This window comes from Plecotus auritus, assembly GCF_963455305.1.
Source record: "Plecotus auritus genome assembly, chromosome: 5".
NCBI lineage: Eukaryota > Metazoa > Chordata > Mammalia > Chiroptera > Vespertilionidae > Plecotus > Plecotus auritus.
Window position 1 is genome coordinate 166,836,232 of NC_137776.1, and position 26,412 is coordinate 166,862,643.

Sequence of the window (26,412 nt, forward strand, 5' to 3'; positions counted from 1 at the left end):
GCAGTCTGGATGACGTAATGCCACCTTGACAACAGAGGGAAGGCATGGTCCAGTTATAATATGGGACAGAAGGAAAGCCATCGGATGCGCAAATGTTGCTTGGGTTTGGGAATGTTTTGTTGCCGTGTTTTTAACGGTCTTTTGAAGAAAGAGGCTCAAGCGGCTGGGATGAACGGCATCCGGTCACCATTTCCTTATGTTAGAGGGTTTGGCAAAAGAAAGGCCAAGTGTGAGGATGCAGGGAAAGGAAATAAATGGGGAAGAGGCAGGAAAGGAGCTCACACGGGCACAGGAAGCTGGAGACCCTGGGGAGGAAATGAAGGAAAGGCAGGCACCACAAACTAGGCCAAGGACAGGAGTAAACACAGTCCAAGAGCCAAGGGTTCTCAGATGACAGGGTCTCCGTCTCTCTATAAACTACTGGTTTGTTTGTTTTTATTAGGAAGTTGGCAATTTTCTCACTAATTTGTAAGAACTCTGCCCATGAGAGATGGCAACCCATTGTCCTGTCTGCCGCGAATATTTCCCCTCGCTTGTTTCTTCTCTCAGATTTTCAGGCCTGCATCTAGTCCCCTGGGGATGCCCTTGGGATTGGGGTTGTTTCTAACTTTCCAGTGACCACACCTGGTGCTTAGTGGGAAAGCCCTACAGATTCAGGGCTATTGGTTTGACCAGCCCTTTTGGTGTTTTGCTTGCTGTTCCCTCTTATTCTGTCCCCTCACCGCCCAACCAACCTTCATTTCCTGTGGGAGACCTTTAGCCCTTGAGGATCACACCCCGCCGGTGTTTTTGTTCCTTCTCCTTGCTAAAGGTGAAAATGGCAAATTCTCTTTCAGGATGCCAGGCTAGGCCCTTCCACTGGGTTTTCAGATCAGCTCTCTGAGCCACTCACAGGGCTTATTTTCAGCATCTACTCTTCTTCTAAGCTTGGGGGCATGCGGCTACTGCTGGACCATTATTTGCCAGATTTTTATTTTTATTTTTTTTCAGGTTGGGGAGAAGAGACTTTGTCAATCTGTGTCTAGGCTGATTCCTTTCCCAGAAACATAAACTTCACTTTTGGTGTTTCTCTACTAACTAACTATATTTTATTTTTCGGGCCTCCCAGAAGCCACTCTTGCTCAGGGCATGGTTTAAAGTGGGCCAGCAGCATGGCAGCGACAACATGAGCAAAATGTACACTTAGGCCGCGGTGAGAGAAATCTATTCTCCTCTCTGGCCAAGCAAACTTTCCACAGAAGGTTTTGTGTCCTGAATAGTGTAGGGCCTTTGGGAACATTCAATATTTACAAATCCCAGCTATGTTTCTTTCACAGAATTAGTAGCCCTTTATTTGCTTCAAAATGCATTTAGAAGACTAAATGCTTCTTTCATGAAATATTCTTGGGCCTAATAACTGTTACCCTGTTAAAGGACATATGATGTGGTGAACCCATAAGCAGGCACGGGGTAGTAAAGCCAGCCTTTCCCATCTCCAGCGTGTCTCCCTCCTTCATAATCTAAGACTCACCTGGGAGCCCTTACAATCCAGTTTCCCTGGCCCTGCCCCCAGAGATTCTGACTCAGTAGGGAAAGGTGGAGCCCAGAAATCTGCATTTTAGCAAGCACAGATGTGGCTCTCATATCTGTGGTTCTTAATAGTGGCTTTGAGTCCAGAGCAAGAAAGCTCAACCTCAGCACCTTGACATTTGGGATGTGATAATTCTTAGTTGTTGTTGTTGTTGTTGTTGTTGTTGTTGTGTGTGTGTGTGTGTGTGTGTGTGTGTGTGTGGCGGGGGAGGGGAGGTCGAGGGGGGTGGGGTGGGGACAGTCCTGGATACTTTAGGATGTTTAGCAACATCCTGGCCTCTATCAGATGCAGCAGTACCCTCCCTCCACCATGTGAAACATGTCTCCAGACATTGCTAAAATGCTCCCTGGGGGGGGTGGGGGTGCAAATCACCCTCAATTGAGAATCGTGGACCTAGGGGAGAATAAAATGAGAAAATGTTAAAACAGTTTTTACTTTTGAATGCAGACATTCATACCCTGGCATTGATTTCATTGAACAAATTAAAAACTTCTGAGCACCTGGTATGTACTAAGCCTTTTATGTAAAAAATGTTTGATTAAATCATGGCTAACTCTTTAATATCTTATAAGATGGAAGAAAAGGAAATGCTCTTGTAAATTAATATGTATTGAAAAGGCACTTTTCCTAAATTAATATCCCCAATCAATGTCTATAGGATATACCAGAATATTAAAATTAATATTAACAGACAATATTAACATTAAAACCAATATTACATTAATATTAATTAACATTGACATTGCTTTAGGAAAGGACTAAGTCAGAATAAAGCTGGTGTAAATTGCTGTACTTTTTCTAATAAAACAAATTTGATTTGTAAACTTTATCCTTATTCAAATTTAGGAACGTATGAAGAGAGAGTGATGCTACACCTGTGAAAATACTGTTTATGAAATCTCCCCTCTGCGATAATGTTAGACTCTTTCCTTGGCGAGTTTATGGTCCATATAAGTAAATAACTGTGCCCCAAAACATGCTCATTTCAATGTGAGTTTTTCACATGATAGTAAAATGTTAAAAGTAGATCACGATGCAGGGCCCCCAAATATTTCACTCCTTAAGTCAATGACATGAGAAGTGGAAGGAAAGGAGAGGACAGGAAAGGAATTGATTGAGGCCCAAACCGATTGATGTAATCTCCAACCACGGGTCAGTAAAGTCTATTGTAATTCAAGAATGTGAGAGACAAACAAAAAAGCCTGGTGAAATAATTCCTAAATGCAAAGAAAAAGAAGCCTATTGACATGCAGGAGCCCAGAGGAGAGCAGCGGATGTCTCCATTGAAGACTTTGTCCTTCCCTGAGTAAAGGTGTGAACAAAGAAGGCTTTTCTCCCGAGGGTGCTCTTTTCAATGTGTCACTACGGTCCACCGATATCGTTTCTTTGTGCTGGAACTCGAGGACCTCCGCAGACTAGCAAAGACATCCCAGACCCCCGCAGCTTTCTTTCCCTCTTGAGTTGGGCACGTGGAACTGACTCTCAGGAGAGGACCCCAGGCCCTTCCCCAGCAGGTCCTTGCAAGGCTGGAGAGAGAGCATCACTGGGGAAATGGAAACCCCGATCTTGCCTAGTGGCAAGTTAAAGCCAAGAAATCTGACTTTATAGTCTTTTCCCCTGCAGAGAATGTGCACAGTGAAGTTAACAGCTTGCTTTTTAAATGCTGTCTTCTGAGTAGGGATTTTTGTGTGTGTGTGTCTTTTCAGGATTTCTAGACAGTCCGCGTTCATAGGGTCATTAACATTATTTAAATATTCATGGTGGGGGAGGGGATTACAGACTGAAATTTCAGACCGCTCGGGAGGGACGGCTGGCTGGCCACCCACCAGATCGGGCCCCGGGCTGTGTATCAGCTGCCTCCTGCCCCAGCGCTGGCTTTGTTAACACAAGCGTTTTGACACTGGGCCGCCGGCGGCCACCATGGGCGGGGCAGCATGAAGCATCCCTGTCCACACCTCAGCCTCGGGGGGCAACAGAGGGGATCAAGGAGGGCCCCCAAACACACGGAGATCCCATCCCTGTCACAAAGATGAGTCTCCCGACCGCTCCCAGCCGCCGCACCTCCCCGGCTGCACTTCCCCAGAGACGGTCGTGGTGCCGGGTAAGGGGTGAGGGACTCGCTCCCCCCTGGGGTAGGAACTGCGCAGCTCCAGGCGTTGTGAGCGCGCCCATGCTCCCACAAATACTGATATACACTTGTGCACACACCAACACGCCGACACGCTCGCCCATGCACTAACACAGACACAGCGCCTTCTCCCCAGTTAGGAAATACCCGCTTTACTGGCCCGACCCCTCCTCCCCTTGCTCCGCCCCTTTTCCATGTCCCCCTTTCATCCCCCCATCTCTCGGTTCTATCCATTCATTCGTTTCTGGGTTTGTGCGTAGATTCAGTCCAGGCCGCAGAGTTTAGGTGTGGGTGGACCGATGGGGTCCGAGCAGGCGGAGGGGCGAGGCTCGGGTTCCGGGCGCCCGGAGGGGGCGGGGAAGGGGCGGGTCCCGGGAACCGGCGGGCGGCGCTCCCAGCCCTCCAGTTCTCCCTGCGGCCACGGCTCTCAACAAACGCTCTAAGCCCCAGCCCGGGGCTGCCGCACGCTTTTCTCCGGAGACTCCCCGTCGCCCCCAGGAGGAGGCAGTGGCCGCGCCGCGCAGGAGCGGAGCCCAAGGACTGCGCCCCCGGGATTCGGCGTCCAGAGGTGGGTGTCCAAGCGGTGGTACTGCGGCCCCGAATACCACATCCCCGGGGCGCCCTCCTGGTGTGGGGGCCTCGGGCGTGGGGAAAGGTGGCCTGGGAGGGACTGGTGATCTGGGGAATCCTCGGAACCACCTCGGACCTTAAAGGGGCTTTTATGGTACTTGTCGAGCGGAGAGTGTGGGGGCGGAGGCTGGGCTGGAAAGGGCTGTGGCCATGTGGCTTTAAATTCCTAGGTTTGGGGGAGGGCCAAGCCGTTGGCTGCTTTACTCCGTACTTATTTACTTATATATGCTTTAAAAAATAAATTTCGGACGACTTCCCAACACACACACACTCGACCATACAGCGAAAACATTGAAAATCATACCGTGGTCGCTGCTCCCCCAGACCCGGGAACCGCGGTGGACCGAGCCGCCCGATTCAGCGCGCGTGGGAGGCGCGGGTCTTGCCTCCTTAGACGGCAGCGCTGGGGGGTTTTCGGAAGTCGGGAGCTTTGCCGGGAGACTGAGGCCGGGAGAGCCGAGTCCCCGGACAGCGGAGCCTGAACTCGAGAGACTGAGGGTCCGGGGGGCTGAACTCGGGAGAGGACGCGGGAAAAGGGAGCAGCCCTTTTTGGCCCGGGGATGGAGAAGGGGTCCGGGTCTGAGCTGAGCCGGGAAGTTTGGCCCAACGCTGGGATTCCAGCTGTTAGGGTCTGGAGTTTTGTCCTGGGTAAAGCCGGAGGGTCCGCCTGTCTCGACCCTTTGGGGAGTGGAAGAGCTGGATAAACTGCTCTCGGAGGCGGCGCGCACCCAGGGAATAGGAGATACCCGAGGCCCCGAGAAATTCTAGAGAAACTAAATGGAGGCCGGGGGACTGGATCGACGTCCCAGGGAGTGGGAAGCCTGGGGGCCCGGGAGGGTGCGGAGGGAGCGGGGGCGCTGGCGGCCAGTGCGAACTGAAGGCAAAGGGCGGGCTGCGCGCAGTGGGAGCGGAGCGGCGGGAAGACCCGTGGGAGCCAGCCGGGCAGCCGGGTCCTGAGTTGCGCCCGCACTGATGCTAGAGGCTCGCCAGCCCTGGGGGTCCCTCCCCAATCCGCACAAAGGAGGGGGGCTTCTTAGAGGGAGGTGACTCGCTTAGAGAGATGGTGGGTTATCTCCCCAGTCCCCGTAAAGCCAGTTTCCCGCGTGGGGCTCTGTCTGATAGGTTGAGTGGTTAGACTTGGATAAATCTGTATTCTATAGAAGTTTTAAGTGCAGCGCCATTAATTTTGGCAAATTCCTCCCCCCTCCCCCAACGTATTCACCTTTGAAAAGAGACTACACACAAAAACACAGAGATATTTGTATCTCTACATATGCAGTCCATCTGAGTCTGCGAACAAGTTTAACTTCTCCGAGGACACGCCCTTCCGTCTTTCCAGGCGCCTGGAGGCTAAGCAGGAACAAACCCACCCCTCACCATCGTAATCCCAGAGGATTGGTTGCTTTGGCTTTGTTCTAATTTAAAGAGCATTCACTTGAGCATCATACTTTTCTTCCTGGGAATGTTCCCAGTTTAATTAAACACTCTCCTTCCCCCAGCAAGGCAGCCTCCCTGAATTTAGGTAGTGATCAATAAGGTTTCAGAGTAGCTGGTCTAGAAGCGGTACAGCTAGTAAGGAGTTTACTGTTTCTTTAAATAGTAAAGCCTTAAGGATTGAAACTTGCCCCCAAGCACCTTTTAAAACAACTGTCCTCTGCTAGCTCTCTCCTGCCCGGTTCTGACGCTGGTTTTTTTGTTGTTGTTGTTGTTGTTGTTTTTTTTTTGTTGTTGTTTTTTGCTTAAAGGGATTTCCTCCTTTGAGGGGGCACACCATGGGTCTTGGAGGTACTGCAATTATTTTGGGCTGCTCCAATAAAATTAGTCATGAGCCAGGAAAAAACGAAAGTGATACTACGTGGGTCTCCCGATGCCTTACCTGGCAAACTGTAGTGAAGTGATGAGCTGTTTCTCTGGCAGCAGGCTCACTCAGATTCTTTTTGGGGTGCTGAGATGCTAGCTGAGCCGGACGGCTGGGCTCCGAGATGGGACAAACATTGTGAAACACCCATTATCTCATAGTTCTGGCATGACAGCTGGCACAGCTTCCTGTCTTCAGCGTTCAGGGTACTGTTGTCAGAATTTATTTCACTTTCCTAAGTGCCACATTCTGACTCCGTCGCCTCAGGATCTCAGGGTCGTAAATTGAAGCAGGTTGTCTTAACTTGGTTATCAAGGGAGGGGCAGATGGTCCACTGTTTTGTTTTATTTTTTTTTTAATTTTGAAAATTTTCAACCTTTTAGTATAGCACTAACATTAAATGTTTCTTTTATAATATGCTAACACCCCGGACTTTCTACTTCATTATTATAATTACTGTCTAGATCTCATCCTTTTAGATCTGTTCCTCTCTTACAGCACCCATGTCCCAGATTTCTATCATGGCGGTCATGACAAGTCTCTGCTTAGTAGGGTAATGAGAAATGTTGCCCATAGAGATGAGATTGACTTTAGAAGGAGGTTGTGTTGAGGGATTTTAATAATGGAAACGGGAGCATGTTGAACATTTGCTTCTGAAAGCCAAGGGGAAGGCGTTCGGTTCCATTCTTTAATTTTACACATTTCTCAACACTGGTATGACCTACCTCGAATTAGCTTCTGGATTGACTGTTCTGTGACCTTGAGAAATATAGGAGTCACCCTTTGCTTAGGTTATTGATCAGGGATCCTGTGCCAGCTATTGGAAATTTGAAGATTTTGTGAAGCTCCAAAAGCTTAGGGTTCAGGGCCCCACACCCAGCAGCACTTTGGTTGGCTTGGGGCTGAGGGAGATAGTGCCCTCGCCCTCATGAGCCATGATGGGAGATCTATCCTTGTGAGCTAATTTCCTTCTAAGAATATATATATATATATATATATATCTGCTGCTCAAGTTTTGTACATTTGCCCTTCAAACACATTTTCCAGGAATGTATAATTATAGGAAAGTTGAAATAATCTCTGTTCCAACAAGAAAATCCACTCTTTTGCTCAAAGAGAAAGTTTCAGAGTTTGTTTATGTGGTTTCTTTGTGGTACTCGATTAGTTAGAATATTGAAGAACGGGAGTGCTTGGAGTACTACAATAACCGAAGTTTAAGCGTGTCATAAAAATGTGTTTCAACTGTTATTAATGAAAGTGTTTCTAAATTGTAACCTTTTACCTGCTTACTCCTTCCCTTGATGAGTTTACCTTGGTGAATATACTGCTGTGCTGCCGTTGACAGTTCAGGATCTTGTAGCTTCAGTGTTGTGTTAGCATAGATATGAATTAGGGTTTATGGTCATGTAGAAGTCTAATTGTGGAACCCACTCCAGGACAGACTCTGGAGGCTGGCTCTTGAGAAAACTAACATCCTGATACAAATGTAATTTCTTTTATTTTTTTAAATTTTATTTTATTGTTTAAAGTATTACATATAGTAGTACATATATCTCCTTTTTTCCCCCCATTGACCTTCCCCCAGCCTCCTCTAGCCCTTGTCATATGCCCTCATACAAATGTAATTTCTGTTCTTTGCCTCACTGTCTTGAAACTTGAGTGCCAGAAAAACGAATGAATTAAAACTTACCCTTCTTCCTACAATAAAACGAGATGCGCTTTCTCCAGGGTTCAGCAAGGGTTTTTTGTTTGTTTTTTTCTTGTTGAAGTGAGTGAGGAGATTAAGAAGGTGCAGGAGAGGACAGACAGGATTGAGGCCATCCTTGGGCTACCCATATCTTTTTTCCCTTGATTTCTCCTCTCTCAAGTCTAGGAGCTCCAGTGCCACCAGGCCTTGGGGGATACATTTGAGTAGGAACAAGGGACTATGTGAGTCTCAGAGTGACCGCATGGGCCATGCAACTGGAGAAGGTGCCCCATGGAGGAAGAATGCTGCTGGTTTCCTTATTCAGGCAGAGGAAGGGGATGGGGGCGGGGTGTGTGTGTGTGTGTGTGTGTGTGTGTGTGTGTGTGTGTGTGTGTGTGTGTGAAATGATAGCGCTTCCCTTACGTGGACTTGAGGGTTTTGTCTTTTAATTCTTGTAAGGTACATGTCCTGGGTGAGAGGGCTGTGGTGTGAAAGCCAGGGAAGGGGAGAGAGCTGGAGAACGCCGTGGGGAATGTCACTGTTCTTTCAGCCCCTTTTTTTCTTACGTGGGAACAGGGACTTTGTGGTTGGTTTTGATGCTTGATGGAGCAGATGGGATGAGCAGAGCCAAACACACGGATGCTCTCAGGGCCCAGTTCGTTTTCTAGACCATGGCAGGGCCATGTGTCTGTTTGATCTGGAGCGTGTCACGTAAACTGAGCCTTAGTTCCCTCATCTGTACTAATGGGGATACCAAAGCCCGTCTGTTTCAAACCTTGTGCTAAATGAGATGTATATGGAAGCACCTTACCCATTGTAGACCCCCCCAAAATTGGTGTTTTCTTAAATTAACCAAAGTCTTCTTTCATCCTGTGTCAGATGCATAAAGGAGACGGTTTTTAAAGTTGATTTTAAAAACTGCAGTAACTGTGTCACGGATCAGCTGTTCGTCCTTTGCACTGATCTGATCGAGAAGCTTTGAGTATGGATGTTCTTGTCCAAGCCTGACCTCCACCCGCATCCTGCAATCCTCTCCTTTTGACCTGGGGGAGTCTGGCTAACACCCCTCACCTCCCCTTACCCCTGAAGCACTGACGCTGTTATACTGAGACTTCTTCCAGTCGTCTTTGCTTGTTCCCTTGTGACACTTGAGTAAGTCAGCAATTGCTTCTCACTGGGAAAAGGGACCCAAATGTTCAGGACCCCAATCCTGGGCTTTGAGCTCACTCAGTGACCAGCAGGTGACTCCACTCTGGGATAACGGCAGATGCTTTGCCCACTCTAATGAGTTTAGTCTGTCACCAAGACAGGAACTTAATTAATATATTAAATATATTAAAGATTTGCAGTGAGGGTTGAAATAAAAACGGTTTTCAGAAAGCCTGAGAATCCAGTCCCCAGTTAACTTTTCACAGATTTGCCATTGAGTTGGCTGGTCAGATGGATTAAGGAGCACCATGTGAGATGGACACAACAGGAACATTACTTTGAGTTGGTTCTTAAGTGCCGCACATCATGCTTTTATTTATCTTATTTAGCACCCTCGGTCCAAAGCTCTCAGCCAGCAGTGGGGCCGTGGACAAGGATGAGCTTCCAGGGGTCCTCAAACTTTTTAAACAGGGGGCCAGTTCACTGTCCCTCAGACCGTTGGAGGGCCGGACTATAGTTAAAAAAAAAAACTATGAACAAATTCCTATGCGCACTGCGGGCCCGGGACGAGTCGGCTGCTAGCAGGACAGGCAGCAGCACCCGGCGGGCCGGATAAATGTCCTCGGCGGGCCGCATGTGGCCCGTGGGCCGTAGTTTGAGGACCCCTGGCTTAGACAGTTAAGGAAGTGAGTCGGTTAGAAAAAGCAGCTGGGGATTCACAAGCAACCCGACTTTAAAAAGCAGAACATGGCGGCACCTAACCCAGTTTGTGGTGCCACCGGGCGGGTTTCTTTTTAGTCACTGTCTGCTGGAGGGAAGTCCCTGCTCAACTTGTCTGTGGAGGAGGAGGGGCTGCCCAGCTCAGGTCCGGTGACTTCCGGGGTCTATACTCCGTGGAAGGACCTCACGCTGCATGAAGACCCAGCTTTCCGGGACTCTGCCTGTTCACTTGGGCAGCATGACTGGACATGTGGTCCAGGCACCCCCGTGTCCCTGGAGGGACTCCCAGACCCTGGCACAGACGGGCAGTTCCCCTCTGGGAGGAGCCTTTTAAACCAGCAGTCGCCAGCCTTTTGGACCTCACGGACCACCAGTGGTCTGCGGACTACCGGTTGGCGACTGCTGTTTTAAACTGCTTTCCTGATGACGCCACGTAGCAGGTGATGATGGCCATTCTGGGGCCACGTCGGCAGGTCTATGAATTCTGCCTGAGCTTTCTGCCCTGTGGGGGGCCTAAGCGCCTCTGCTGTGTAGGACCGGTAAGAAATTGAGTCAATTTGTAAAGAGAGATAAATGCCAGTCCAGAAGTACTAACCTCTCTTTGAACCCATCTGGATGGATTTGATTGCTTGGCACACGCGTTAGAAAGGGCGTCTTGAGAAGGATTATTACTGTGGACAGTGTTACTGTAAGAAACAGTCAAACCTGTGAAGGATTTATTTGAGCCAAACTGTTGACAGTTGCTGGGAAACAAAATCTCAATAGAGTGGGATAATGCTCCAGAGAATGGCAGTTTTGCACCTTATTTTATACTTTACAATCAAAAGAGGAGACGTATGTGGGTTACATGAAATCCACTGGTGAAAGATTAGAGAGGCGGGAGAAAGCAAAGTGGGGAAGCCTCTGGGACTGGATAAAAAGTAAAATGGTAGCACTAACCGATTTGGCTCAGTGGATAGAGCATCAGCCTGCAGACTGAAAGGTCCCAGGTTCGATTCCGGTCAAGGGCATGTACCTTGGTTGCGGGCACATCCCCAGTAGGAGGTGTGCAGGAGGCAGCTGATCGTTGTTTCTAACTCTCTATCCTTCTCCCTTCCTCTCTGTAAAAAAATCAATAAAATATATTTAAAAAAATAATAAAAAATAAAAAGTAAAATGGTAAAGACATACTTCTTTTACTTAGGTGGGTATAGGGTAGTTAACAGTCAACAATTAACTCCATAATAATGAGGGGATTTGTGGTCTCCACAGAGCACTGCCTGTGCTTTGAAGGGTCTGGAAAAAGGACAATTACTTTGACATTCCAACAGTATGTTTATCATAGGTGCAAACAGACAATAGGCATGCTCAGGGTAAAGACTGACCTTTGTCAGGGAAGATGCCGGCCGAGGACATGACTACTCACCAATAAACGGCTTTCGTTAAAAAGTTTTAATTTCAGACCATCCTTTGTGCTTACTGCAGGCCTCTGAATTTGCAAGGCCGCCACGCAGGCCTCCTCTGAGCTAGTCAGGGTAGCATGTGGCCCATTTTTGTCCACAAGAGTAAGGATCACAGTGATGCTGGAGTAGTTTCTCCTGGGTTGTCAGAGGGGGCCCGACTGGGTGCTTAGAGTGCCCCGGGTTGGTAGGTGTAGAGGAGAATTCCGCCAGGATTTCCAGGTGTATAGTCCTTTGTTGGTTAGGACAGTGTGTGTGCTTGGAACTGCCACCCACACCACACCAAGTCCTGTGAAGAGAGGGGGATCCTCAGCTGGTTGTCCTACCCATAGCCCCTGACTCCCAGGCTCTTTGTGGTGCACCTGCAGGCCAGGACTGAGCTCCTGCTTCTGCCAGCGGAGATGGCCCTGCAGGCGGGGAGAGCCCCAACCCTGTGCAGAGGAGAGGGAGAAATCTACCGGCCTCCCTCCCGCCCAGCCTGCCTTCATCCTTGGATGCAGAGCTCTGCCGGGGCCCCCTGTGCCCACACCTGGGCGAAGCCTGTGTAGAAGGTGTGAGGAAGGCTTAACGGACTGCTCTCAGCCCCTCTCCCTGACTGCATTGGCTGCCGTCGTCATGACATCATTCGCACCGTGGAATATGCTGGAAGTTACTTTGTTTGGAGCGATGCCTGGTGTAAGTGCTGTGATACAGCCTATAAACAGAGAAAGACATCATTGTTTCGCTCTTTTTATGTGGGGAGTTGGGAGAGTGACTTTATTCCCAAAGGAATAAATCTCAATTAATTTTCTAGAAAAGTCAAGTATTTCACTGCCCTGGATTCCAAAGCTCTCTCTGTATGCGTATAAAAATCCAGGTCCATGTGCCGTGTGCTGGATGGGTCCCGGGCTATACGTAGCCTGGCTGATTCGTCTTTTGCATCAGAACATTTTATCCTTGCAAAGGCTAGCAGGAATGCTCTTCTGACACAGGTCCAGAGGAGCACAATTCATCCAGCTGGGGAGGCCAATGAGCAAACGGCATTGAAAACTTAGATCGCATCCAAAGCGCTTGTTGATTATTCCTGTTTGAGATCATTTGTCCTTTAGAGAAAAGACCCGTTCAGTATTAAATGCAGCTCAGAGATGGGCCTGGAGTGGGAGGCATTGCTTTTGCATGAATCACAATGTGTACATTGTTTTTAAATATTCTTTCTACCGCATGCTTCATTATGAATACAATTCACAGCCTCTAAACGGATGGCAGATGTGATGGCCTAACCAGCATGGAGGGTATAGGACAGAGGAGTGAAAGTGGGGGGGGGGGGGTGGCGGGGAGGGGGAGAGAAACCCCTTCCTCTCCAACCACCATTCAGAGTAGAACTGAGTTTTCTCTTCTGGGGAATTCCCTGTAATCCCCCGGGATACCTTGGTCTGCAGTTTTCCAGGCATGGTGCTGGGAGGAGCTAGGAGGGAAGGGGAAGGCATGAACATTTTTTGAGTGCCAGATGACAGACTGGTTGCTTCATCTTCCCGGCTTACTGAATCCTTCACAGTCATCTTCATTTTTCAAATGAAGATGCTGAGGCCCTTGGAAGTTCTATAATGAGCCAGGGGTCCCACCGCGACAGGATGCCAGGCCAGTGGTCCTACCCAGCTCCCTCCTGCTAGGTGCTCTGGGGCCCTGCCGTTCAGAGTGTGGTCTGGGACCGGCAGCATTGGCATCGCCCGGGAGCTCGTGGAAATTTAAGGAATCCGGAGCCCCATCCCAGACACACTGAATGGGAACCTGCGTTTTGAACTAAATCCATTGTGAGAAGCGCCTGACCACTCTGAAAGCTAGCCCGGCCTCAGGACTGAATCTGCAAACTGAGAGATTAGGCTACTTGGGCGCGGGGAAGGGCGCTCCTAGGATCTAGTGGGATGCAGCTGCACATGCCACAGTGCACAGGCAACAAAGAATCCCCTGCCCCAAATGTCCATAGTTGAGAAACCCCGGTCTAGTCGACCCCGTCTAGAATTCAGATCCTGTAAATGTATCTCTGTAGGTTCAAATAGCTACAGATCTCGAGCAAGCATATTGTAAATTAAATGGTACCAACTGCCATGTGCTATGCCAATGTGATTCTCTTGATTGGGACTGGAAAAGAACAAGAGCTTAAATTGCGCCCTGAGAGATTTCCGCTGGTGTTGAGAGTGGCTGGCTCCCCTATCGAAGATGCTGTGAAATGTTTCTGAGCATGAACTGGGAGCCACTGAGGATGCTAAAAGGGGTCCCTCTCCCATCCTGCCTGGCAACAATGCCCTTTGTCTCTTAAGTTTTTTTCCTCAAACTTGCCGGGTCTCTGTCCTATCTGCTCCCCAGTGCGCTGTGTTGGGTCAGCTGTGCCACCTGGAGGCTGTGGGTGGAAAGGGAATAAATGAAAGGCCCCCTGGGGTCTGTGCATCTCCCTCCACCCTCACTCAGCTCCTTGAATTCCACCAGGCTGCAGGCATTTCCAGTGGTCACCTGCTGTCCTCTCTCCCTTCTCCTCTTTAGATTCTGGCCCAGAACATCTGGAACCATATTTTCTCCATCCTATCTGCCTCCCCTCTTTTCTCTCTTTCTTCCTTTTGTGAGCTAAAAGTCAACCGAAATCATGACAGGGAAGTAAAACTAACATGTCCAGTGTATATCGAGGGGGAAAAGTTCTGAAGTGAAGTTATAGCCAATAAAGAACCCCTGTCCTTCAGCTGTGGGTCTCCTTCAAAATTGCTACCAATGTCTCTACCTACTTTCTTTTTATTTTTATTTTTTATTTTATTTTTTTAATATATTTTATTGATTTTTTACAGAGAGGAAGGGAGAGGGATAGAGAGTTAGAAACATCGATGAGAGAGAAACATCGATCAGCTGCCTCCTGCACACCCCCTACTGGGGACGTGCCCACAACCAAGGTACATGCCCTTGACCGGAATCGAACCTGGGACCTTTCAGTCCGCAGGCTGACGCTCTATCCACTGAGCCAAACCGGTTTTGGCTCTTTTTATTTTTAAATAGGTTTTTAAATAGATTTTTGTTGATTTTAGAGAGGAAGGGAGTGGGAGAGAGAGACAGAAACATCAATGATGAGAGAGAATCACTGATTGGCTGCCTCCTGCACGCCCCACACTGGGGATCAAGCTCGCAGCTTGGGCATGTGCCCCCACCGGAATAGTTTGTTGCTCAACCATTGAGCCATGCTGGCCCAGCTCTCTGCCTACTTGTATTACTCTGATTAAACTTGCTTTTTATTGAGCCTCAGAATTTTAAAACAAAGTTCTTTTCTCCATTCTCTTGTGTTTTCCAACTTTCTTTCATTGTTGGTATTATAATAACCTTTTCCCACTCCTTTTTAATGAATATTATCAGTGAAGTAGATTATTCTAGACACGTTTTGGAACCAAAGTCAAGTTTTAGCAAGGCATTCCAAGTAAGTGGAAACCTCCTTGCAACTTCTGTGCACCTTCTTTTCATAACTTCCATGGCTCTTGCAAGTGAAAGTCGGGTTCATAGCGTGGAAGGAGGCTGGGGAGTGACTGGCGGGCTATGCAGAACACCCACCCCCAACATTTGGACTCAGAGGCCAGGACAGAAGAAGCCAGAGCGCTGGGCTTCTGGCCAGAGGGGGATGTACCTGCCCAGGCCTGTGTTTTTCCAGCAGACCAGCTGATCTACTACAGGAGGCTTTACATTGGAAAGGGGTGCCACAGGGAATAGTGGGGCTGGAGAACACCACAGGAGTTGCTGGGAAGGATTATCAGTTATGTCACAAGAAAGGGAGATTTGACACCTGGCAGTTGATTCCTAGTATTGTTTTAAGAAAATAATCTGGGAACTTATAATAGAAATAATTTTGTCTTTAATATCAGTCTTAAAGGTGTAAAAACAAAAGTAAGAAACGCCATCTGGGCTGGCTGAGAGATGGTTGCTAGACTTTGTTATTACTGTAATCGATGTGTCTTATAGGCCAGGTGAATCTTTTTTTTTTTTAAATATAAACCATTTATTTACTTTATATATCAGTAATTTTCTAGCAGCATATTTATTACATTACATAAAATGCCATACAGGCCTACAATATTCTGTAGCTTACATTTTTGGCAATGTGGCATGATTATTACAGAATGACCCAAGATAAGTTGAGACAGTGTATATATATATATATATATATATATATATATATATATATATATATATATATATTATATTTATATATGGCAAGGTAACTTTTTAATGTACTGCGGGTACATCTTATTTTAGCGCCATAACAACCCTGTGGGGGGCTTGGGCCATTTTAAAGGTGAAGACACTGCAGCTGGGCGAGGTGAGATGCACAGGTCAAGGTCAGGCCCACGGGGTGGATATTGTTCCCTTCTTGTTCCTGTGCTGGCTGAGCCTCTGTCCTCTCCCGAGGGAAGAGAGGAGACTGGAACTGACTTTGATATACTTAAAGCTACTTGTTTAAACTGTCTGAACACCCCTTGCCCTGGGTATTTAGTCTCTTAATTTAATTTAACTTTTTAAAAACTGATTTCAGAGAGGAAGGGAGAGGGAGAGAGAGATGGAAAAATCCATGATGAGAGAATCACTGATCAGCTGCCTCCTGCACGCCCTACAACTGGGGATCAAACCCGCAACCCAGGCATGTGCCCTGACCGGGAATCGAACTGTGACCTCCTGGTTCATAGGTCAACACTCAACCACTGAGCCACGCTGGCTGGGCTAGTCCCTTGATTTTAAAGGCCATCTCTACGTGTATGTCTTTGTCCTTAAGTGCTCTGTCCCCAAAAGGCACCCCTCCTCTCTCCAGCCCATACCCTTTATGTGCATTGTCACATTTCATGAACTCCTCAAGGGTCCTCTTGGGCTTGCTACCGTATGTCAGCTCTTGCAACATCCATTAACTCTCTCTGCCACAAATTATGCCTTTCAAAGTTGGCCTGGAAAAATGCTAACAAAAACCATCACACAATTGGCTGCTGCAAATACTTGGACAAATACAAAGTAACAATTACTAGGGCTTTATGAAGAATGGATCCAAACCAAGGACACAGTTTGTATGAACACAGGAAAACATAATATGCTGCACATACAATTGAATAAAACCTTGAACCTGTAGCACGGGCACATTCTTATCCACACATTGTGATCAGGCTTCTTTCAGAAGAGTATGACTTCAAAAAAATGTTCAAATTTTTGTATTTCTTTAGTGAATTGAATCTTCCATAAAAGCAGATAGTCTGAGATTAAAGTGGATTTAAGCTGCTTGCTGATAATGAATATTTACTGGGAGTCCAGCCATTTTTGACCCTCATAACATCCTATTGGGGAAGATACCATTATTATAATATTTTTGTTACAGATGAAGAAACTGAGGCACAGGGCTTATGGGAAGGGCACATAGCTAGTGGCAAAGCCAGGATTTGAATTCCTACTGTCTGGCTTTTATAGATAATTCCTTACTCACTGCTCTCCTCTTCTGCCTCTTAGTGTTTAATGTTAGCTATACGTGGCCTCTCCTTTCACTATGGGTGAGGGTATCAATCTCAGATTAGAAACAAAGGCTTGCAAAAATATAGCATCTTAAAACGTACCTAAATTAATTTTGTCTCCAAGTCTTCAACCTATTCAGCTAACAGAAAACTTAACCTCAGTTATTTTAGGAACATACCCACCTTGTGATTGCATCCGGGGTCTAAAGTTTGAGAAGGTGCAAGGTTGTGGGAAGGGGGTCATCCACACACCCATCTATACTGGTTTGAGCTCTGATTTCCAGTCACATGTCTACATTGCTTCTGACTGTTTCAGTGAACATGGTCAAGGTCGAGGCTCTTGCTAGTTCGTGCAGGCATGAGCTGGATGGCACATGGAAATCCTCGGCAAGTCCGGAAGCCTGGAGCCTGGAATCTCCTTTCTAAAGTCTTGCCAGTTCCCCTGGGAGCTTCCAGAGGCAGAGCAGCGTGCCCAGGGTGAAGGGAGAAAGGACCATTTCTGAAACCCATTGCATAATCTTGACGGTTCAGGTTTTGACAGAAGCCAGGCAGAACCTTCACTCCTTGACACCAGATCCCCAAGCAAGCACTTAAATTAAACGCCTGGCTGGCTGCCTAAGGTCTCAAAAATGTTCGTGGTATAGAATGATGGTTGCCAGGGGCTGGCAGGAGAGGGGGACGGGGAGCTAATGTTCAGAAGTTACAGCTTTTTAAGTTTTGCAAAATGAAGAGTTCTGTGTGTAGATGGTGGTGATGGTAGCACAGTGTGAATGTACTTAATGCCACTGACCTGTGCACCTCAAAAAGGTTAAAATGGTAAATGTTATATGTATTTTACCACAATAAGAAAAGCATAGTCATCAATGTGGAGGTTTTATGTCCTTTGTACAGATTTTGAATTTAATTTAAAATAGTAAAAAGATAATATCCAAATGACAGAAATGAAAAATAAATCATTGTAACGGTAAAAAAAAAAAAAAAGTTCATGGAAAACTATTATTGAAAGTCAAAGGACACAAGTAGATGAATGGCCCAGAGTGTTTGAGGGTCCAAGCGGTCCATTCTCCTGAAGCGCCCCCAGTGGGATGAGACTGGTTTTTCCCTGCTGTCTGAGCAGCTCTCTGGCCCGGGGTCCAGGGCAGCTCCTTCATTACCAGCATCAAAGGAATCCTGAGCTGTCACATTTCTCAACGATTGTTTCCTTTGCAAATTAACGCTGTCACATTTCCAAGGTGGAAACTCCTCCTCCCCTCCCTCTTTATTTTTCCCACGGTGGCCCCAGGACAGGGGAAATGATGGATGCCTAGACCTGTCTTGTGGCACTCAAGTGCCAGATATGGGGGCTCTCCACAGCCCAACCGCTGAGACAGGAAGAGGTGCCTGTCGAGGTCTCAAAGACACACTTTCTTGGCGATTGCTGTTTCCCTGTGCTTCCACGACTGTCACAAAGGGCGTGTTCTGAGAGCGACCCTAGGGTCGCTAGGTTGTGGAAATTCGGTGGTGGCAGCTCTGAATGGCGAGACCCTGCCAACGGCTCTGGTGCCTCACCTGTAGGGTGACTTCCTGGTGGAGGGCCAGCTCCCAAGGTTCATCCCGACACCTGGACAGCCATGTGACTTGTGCTTGCCAGCCCCGAAGTGCAGGGGGAGGGGTTTAATTTAAGTGCTTGCTTGGGGACCTGGTGTCAAGGAGTGAAGGTTCTGCCTGGCTTCTGTCAAAACCGGAACCGTCAAGATTATGCAGTGGGTTTCAGGAATGGTCCTTTCTCCCTTCACCCTGGGCACGCTGCTCTGCCTCTGGAGGCTCCCAGGGGAACTGGCAAGACTTGAGAAAGGAGAGATTCCAGGCTCCTACTTCCTGCCCTTGTTTGTTTGTTTGTAATTTAATTGTGGTAAAATACACATCAAACTTACCATCTGAACCAGTCTGAAATGTACCGTTTTATGGCATTAAGTACATTCACATTGTTGGGATACCATCACCACGCTCCACCCACAGAACTTTTTCCTCTTGCACAATTGAACCTCTACCCATTAAACAATAACTCCCCTCCTAGCCCCTGGCAGCCACCATTCTACTTTCTGTTTCTATGATTTTGACTACTCTGGGTACCTCCTAAAAGTAGAAGTATACAATATTTGTCTTTATTGACTGGCTATTTCCTTTAGCATGTTCTCAGGGTTCTTCCATGTCATAGCATGTGCCAGAATTTCTTTCCTTTTTAATATTCATGAATAATACTCCCTTGTATGGGTGGACCACGTTTTGTTTATCCACTCATTCCTTGATGGACACATGGCTGCTTCTACCTTTTGTCTCATCCTTGTTTCTGAGAGGCATGGTCCATCTGTGAGGTTGGACATTCCTCCGTTCCTCCCTTCAGGGAGTTCACTATCTCTAGCAAGTGCCAGAGTACAAAAAAAAATTGTGTAATATGAGACATCCATTGAAGATGGTCACAAGAGCATGGATGGATGGCTTTGCAAATGGATGGCTTGGAGAGAGTTGATGTTAAAGCATGGATTCCAGAGTCAGGTAACCCAAGCTCAGTGGCTTTGTCACTTACTGTCCATGTGGCTTTGGGTGAGTTATTGAACCTTCGTAAGCTTCAGGTTCCTCCTCTGCAACATGAGGATAATAGCACTTGCCTCATAGAGTTGTTGGGGGGGATTGAATGAGAAAACGTAGACAGAGAGCTTAACAGAGGGCCTGGCACCTGGCTAGCATTCATTACTAAAATATAGAGGAACCAACATTTTACCCTAAATGTCAGGCCGTTTGGCTATTTTTAGCATACTGTTCTTGTCCTCTGAATAGGATCATAAACATTAGTATCTGCATTTGTCACAGTTTTGGAAGTACAGGGTGTCCTCAAAAAATGTATACACACTTTAACAGCTGATAGCTCAGTTTTGAAAAGGAAACGTATTTTAATAAGCATTGCCTTTATAATTATTCCAAGTATGTGTGAACCTTTTTTGGGGGGACACCCTACCCTATATTCATGGTTCCTATTCTGCCTTTCCTACTTCATCTTTTAAGATCATAGTCCTTTTAGCAACTTTGGGGACTCAGATTATCAAGTAGAGAGAAAGGTTTTCACTTGTTCTTATCAGATAATAGAAAATAAAAGTAAATACGGACCGGCTTTCTTATCATTGGAAAGATGCAGAATGAGGAAGGAAAATGACCGTTAGAAGATAACCTCCATCTAATTGACGAGGGAGTTCGCTTTCTGTAACTCTGAACAGATTAGGGGGTGGAGGTTGCCGGGTTCCAGTCTCCTGGTAACAGAAGGTCTGATGACACTGCCCTTGTACATAGCCTTGTGGTGCTATCATGGCTGGTGTTTTCTCATGAAGGATTTCATGCTTAGATTATTTTCACCTCCAGTTTTTCTAGTAACAATTACGAAAACTTTTTAAAGTTAAAAATAAAGTAACATGCCAAAACCGGTTTGGCTCAGTGGATAGAGCGTCGGCCTGCGGACTGAAGGGTCCCAGGTTCGATTCCGGTCAAGGGCCTGTGCCTGGGTTGCAAGCACATCCCCAGTGGGGGGTGTGCAGGAGGCAGCTGATTGATGTTCCTCTCTTCATCGATGTTTCTGACTCTCTGTCCCTCTCCCTTCCTCTCTGTAAAATATCAATAAAATATATATAAAAATAAATAAATAAATAAATAAATAAATAAAGTAACATGAATAGTTTGGCTGACTGCAATATGTTTCTGTTAAAGCATGCCCTAAAGAATGTCGGTCTAAGACACAGCATCTGGCTGCTGCATTACCCTCTATTCCTGTTTGTCTGCCTGGTATTTCCTCCCCAGCAGTTCATTGACTTCAAGGCAATCGAATCCATTATTAGCCACGAGGAAAACCATCTGAGTCTCCCTCGCCCCAACAATAGATTTTTTTTTTTTTAAAGCATTGTACACAATCTTCTAAAAATTAGGCCTTTGAGGGGGTGGGTGTGAACAGAGGAATTTCCTCCTCCACCCTCACCGTTGCTAAGCTGTAAGCTAATATTGTGAGAGAGAAAAAATATCAAGGTCTCAACTTCCTTTGGCATACTGCTTTGTGTATTTGTTTACTGGTATTAATAAAGGTTTCCCCCACAGGCTGGTATAAACTGAATGGTCTGCACTTTAATTTGCAGACTTTGGAGTTTTGCTTTGGTGAATTCAAGGTGCCCAGGCTCCTTGGACCCCTGAAGGTTATTTTTACACCGTCCCTGTTATTCTGGTGTGTGTGGTCTTCCTATTAGTATTTCTGATCAAGAATTTCTTATGTTGATGATTGCTCAATCTGCTGGGGTGAGGAACAGTCAGTCATGCTGCCTTTAAATTTATTTTTATATTTTTCAGTAAAAGTGAAAACAGACCCTGGAGATTTATTTTTTCTATTTAAATTGTGATGCTTTTTTTTTTTTTTTTTTTGGCCAAAATCTCTTGAGAATGAAAAGAAAGGCAGCAGCAGTGTTGGCAAGACTTCTGTGGCTTTTAACATGGGAGGACTTTAGCAAGTGAGAATTTCCCAGATTGGATTTGGATTCATGTTTGTTTATGTTTCAAACTTTTCTTTTGTAAGACCATAATTTTGCGTATCAGTAGAACTGGAGGCAGATAGAATTTCATGGACTGTTTAATCCCTGGGGGTTGTATATTGGACTCAAATAAGCTTGCATGATGGATTGGTTAAATGGGACTTTCTCCAGCAGGTCTCACTTGGCTAATTTTGTTCTTTTTCTGTTTTCCTGATGAGACTTCTGTCCCCTCTAAGAGGGCAGCTGAGTCACGTGAAAATAAGGGGTATGGGTGGTGGTGCAGTTACTGAGGGGTATTGTGGTGGGCTGGGTAACACCGCACGCTACTATTGGGTAACTCCTCACTCTAGCCCTTTAGCCACTGCAGTGCTGGGTCTGGGAGTTCTCCAGTGAGGGCAGGATTCAAACTTCTTTTTTTTTAAATATATTTTTATTGATTTCAGAGAGGAAGGGAGAGGGAGAGAGAGAGAAAAACATCAATAATGAGAGAGAATCATTGATCGGTGCCTCCTGCAAGCCCCACACTGGGGACCGAGCCCACAACCTAGGCATGTGCCCTTGACCAAGCTCGAACCCAGGACCCTTTAGTCCGCAGGCTGACACTCTGTCCACTGAGCCAAACCGGCTAGGGCTGAACTTCTTAAAAGGGAGCAGCTCCTCTCTCGGTTGCCTGACTTCTGGGTAAACATGGTGCCAGAAATCATCAGCCCTGGTTGGCAGAGGGTGGGACTGCCCACCAAAGAAAGGTCTTACAGTGTGGAGGCCAGAACATAGTGGAGGAAGGAAGTTGACATTTGTCAGTGTCCACATGACTTAATTTGCAACACGTTTTTATTTTCTAAAGCCATAGAGTAATCCACAGATTCACTAAGGTCAAAGGTTACAGAATCCTACCCGGTAGGGAGAGAGGCCTGAAAAGGTGGGAAACTCAGAATGACGTAATCCAGTTATTCCACTTTCCCAAAGCCTTGGTTTTGTTAACTGCAAAATGGGGTGAAGAATGTGTAGGATTAGCTGTTGCTGGGAAGGATTAAGTGCAGTCACAAATCCAAAGTGGCTGGCCCATTTCCAACAATGTCGTGTTGAATAAATGTATATTCCCTGACCATTCAGGATCAAATGAGTTGACATGCTAAAGTATTTTTGAAAACTACTGATATTATTTGCCTTTGCCTCTGAGCTGACTTCAGAACATTTGTGTGTCCCAGAAACAGAGGAGAAATATCCTCCAACCAGGAGACAGGTTTAGTATTTTAAGTCCCCTGCATTCTTGCAGCCTATTAATGTGGATAATTTAAACCTTTCTACTAGTATATTCTTGGGGGCACAGCATTCATTTGCTTGTTGCTTTTGAATGCCCAGGAGGCGCTGAGGAAAAGTCCGTCTGCCCCACAGAACCTGGGTAGAGCTGGACAAGTGAGGCAGAGGTAGAGCTGCAATGGAGTGACTCCCAGGCTCGCTCAGATGCACCAGTTTCTGCCTGGTCTGATTTATCGGGACTGATTCGAACGTGATTCACAGGTGGTTTCAGAAGAATTTTTATTTTGGTTGAACCGTCATCTGGTGGCTATTTCCGTTTTTCTAAAGTCATTTGATTAGCTCAAGAATGCCCAACCTCTGTTGTCCTGACTCATGGAGGCAGGCTGCTTGCTAATGAATGGTGAGACCCCTGGGAGGAAGAGGGCTGGCAGGCATCCCCACCCGATGGGTATTCTGGCAAATTCCAGAGAGGGAAACATGTGATGGTGACCTCAAGCAAATGGGTCCTAACACCCCTGCACAAAACTCATTATGGAAACACTTTCGCCTGCTGTGATGCCCTCACCTTCCTCTGGGAGGAGGCTGAGCTGACATCACCCCGTTCCATTTTGCACACGAAGAAACAATCCCAGGAGCTAGGTGAATGGCTCACGGTCACAAATGGCTTGGATCTGGCAAAATCCAGATGAACACTGAGCACCAGGTAGAGGAGAGGGAACGTCTAGACTTTCTCTACTTTCAACTTTTCTATATTGGTTGGCTAGTTTCCAAAGCACAATGATATTTTTAAAAAATAACCATTTATAAAAGCGAAAGATTTCCTTTATCATATTTTTAATTACTTAAACTTAAGAAAATGAATAGGGGATCTTATCAATCCTTTAGTCCAGTGCTCTCATCTTTACAGACTGGAAGTCTAAGACAAGTGCAAGTATGTCACTTGGTCAATGTGAGAACCGGGCTAGTAGTAGAAAATGTATCTCAAAGCTTAGCAGGCTATATTCCAATCACTGAAGATGTGATAGAGGTGTGAATTATTGTAGTACAATATATAAATGTATCAAGTTAATATGCTATATACCTTAAATTTACACAAGGTTATATGTCAAATATATTTCAATGTAAAATAAACTTCATAGTCTCACTGTGATGATGTGAGGTCTGTATTCTGCTAAATACATGGTTAGCTGCCTGGACTAACCCAGGTGACCCCAGGCTGTGTTGTTGGGAGAAAGGCTCCTGGTCCTTGACTTGGGGTGGAACATGGCACTTGTTGGTACCTCCAAACCTTGGGGCACTCATTCTTCCTCTTTGCATCTCTTTCTTCATCTGTAAAGGGGAATCACACCCCCCATTTTGCAAGGTTAGAATTAGAAATTAGAGATGATGAATTAGGTCGAATGCATCTGAAGTGGCCATTTTTATAGATTAAAATGGCCAAATCGTGGGAATTTCCTATGGTGCAACCTGATATTCAAACAGTCCTCATAGGCACTCAGTAAATAATAAAGCTATTTGAGCTCTAAATAGGGGCTAAAAAATATAATTTTTATGGGCATTACAGTGTGATGCCAAATGTCTGTTTTCTCAAAGAAACGAGGAGCTCAAATATGGCGATGCATTTTCTTAAATGTATGCAGATGCTCTCTGACTTGGGAAAACTTCTGCTTACTAGTACAATAGTGCCCACTTCCCCCAGTCCCTCAGGACCATCTTTTTGACGTATGTCTGTGACAGATCATGGCTCAGCTCACTTTCTCCCACCCTGTTATTGCTCACTTGGATGGAGACGCTCCTCTGTGACCGCTTCTTTTTCCAGTTTCTTTCACTGAAGATCAGTGATTTTTTAGGTTAGACGCTTCTCTGTGCAGTAACGGCCCTACCTCACTGATGCATAGAAAATGGGCATATTTTTAGCTGTCCTAGTTTATTATTGGGTAAATTTGACTAAAACCATAGCTCTAAAATTCCCTTACACTGAAGTCGCGTTATTGAGTGATAAGAGCTTAAGGGTAATTTGGGGGATACCTGGTTCAGGACCGTCACTGTTATTGACGAAATGTTTGACCTTGGGCTTCATATGACTTGATTATAAATATACAAGTAAATTTATTCATTCTAAGTAAAATAATTGGTTATTTGTGATTTTTCTTGCCATTAGATATTTATAGATAGTGCAGACAGCGTTAGGGAAACAGTGAAGCGGTGAGTTAGTGTTAATTCACGTTATTATTTTTATTGGATTTTCCCATTTTTCCTTCTCACAAATTTTCTCTGAACCAATATAATACTACACCCAGGGAAATTCATTGCTTAAGCCTATTGGTAGAATGTAGATTCTCAAACATGTTTCATTATAAAGCAAACTGTTGACATGGGCAGAGGTGGAAGAAGGCGGAGAGAGAAAGGAGAGAAAATGAGACAATTCTAAATCTTCATCTTTTTCATAGGACTCCACTTGGTTTTCTGTTCTCAGAAGTGACAAGCTAAGCCTTTTTGTTTGTTGTCTTTGGAACGATTAAGAAAAAGGAAGGTGGCATTTATGTAAAACTTAACTCATTCAGCAACTCCCTAGTGGTGATACACATCTCTCCGCATACATTTTCCAGATTTATCTTGTTTCATTAAAACTGCAGATGTGTGTCATCTGTTTTACTTGTCTGCATAGTTTTATCGCTAGGCATCTTATTCATGTTGCAATCTAGATGAAAACAGGAAATAGAACAAATGAGAGCATTGGAAGAATAAATTTCAAAGCCTCCCAGTGGCGGTGACTATCAATAATATTGTGATATGAAAGGGTCAGGCACTGTGTGTTTAGATGCCCTATTAAAAACCAGACCGAAGGCGGAAAGAAAACATTTTCCTAAAGTTGTGTCATTTAGTAAGATTTCCCAGGTGGCCACTAGAGGATGGGCCTGGAGGCGTTTGCTGTGGTCCATGGCCAGTGAGCCTTGAAGGGCTATGGCGGTAGTTAAACACGGAAGAGGCAGGTTGATTCTCCCCTGACCTTTCCTGTGAGCCCTGCTTGGCTCCCTTTCCACCCTTCCTCCTTTTGACCCTTTGTCCTCAGTGGGGGCAGGATTCCACAGTAGCCTTTCAAGATCTGCCATTTACATTCAGCTCTGGGAATTCATCAAGTGAATTCTTGCTTTTCGTAAACTTAGTAACTCATCGCATGGGTGGACCTGAGAGAGGTGACGTATACGCTGTGTCCTCCAGTATCTGCAGACGTCACTAGGGCCTAGGGGTGGGGATGGATAAGACATGGGCTGGAGGGAGATCTGGAGTAGGACACAGCCATCCTTAGGTAAGGATTAGGTCTTGAATGGGGAAGCAGTGTTTATCAGAGCGTAAGTGCTGCAGGTATATGAACCACCACAAGGTGTAATGTATCCATGATCTGACACCCCAAACGACCCGTCTTCTCTGGCCCACCTTGCTGGATTTCCCCGCTCCTTCCTTGCTTAACTTTGCATGTCAACTCCATTTTGTTTCTCTAAAAAGACATTTTATTTAAAAATGGGGCAACGAGAAAGAAGAAATGCATTACTGTTCATTTTTAGAACCTTCACTCTGGCCTAGGAATTCACACAGCAACAAATCCAAACTCTTAAGTATTGCCTCAGGACAGGTGTCTGCTATTGTGCTTACCAGGTACAAGAAAGGAAAATTACAATAAATTCTGCATTATTCTTTTAATAACCTCATCATAAATTCTGCAGCACAGAATGAGCCCTGGGCCCTCTATCTGCAAGTTCATCTTATGACAGGTTCTCTGCGTCATCGCTGGTCTTGTGTTTTTAGATAAACACAAAGCTTTTTCAGGGAAAATGCCTGAGTATAAAGATGAAGGTTGTACTCCCGTGGGAGTTCCTGGAAATCTTCTCACTGGCATTCTGGAAGTGAGCCTCGTGGCCTGGGCTGAGAATGACCAT

The 26,412-nt window shown here is 46.0% G+C and overlaps 1 protein-coding gene across 10 annotated transcripts in view; it reads left to right on the plus strand.

The window, feature by feature from the left end:
- Positions 1 to 26,412, plus strand: part of PALM2AKAP2 (PALM2 and AKAP2 fusion) — a 385,911-nt gene that overhangs the window by 285,180 nt on the left and 74,319 nt on the right. For 2 of the 10 annotated variants that reach the window (XM_080669989.1, XM_080669982.1), the window contains exon 1: positions 4,146 to 4,266. The exons of 7 other annotated variants lie outside the window; for them this stretch is intronic. The gene's annotated coding sequence lies outside the window, so the exon portion shown is untranslated. Of the gene's footprint in view, positions 1 to 4,136; positions 4,267 to 26,412 lie in introns of those variants that run through there. One more of the 10 variants, XM_080669990.1, reaches the window with a different exon arrangement.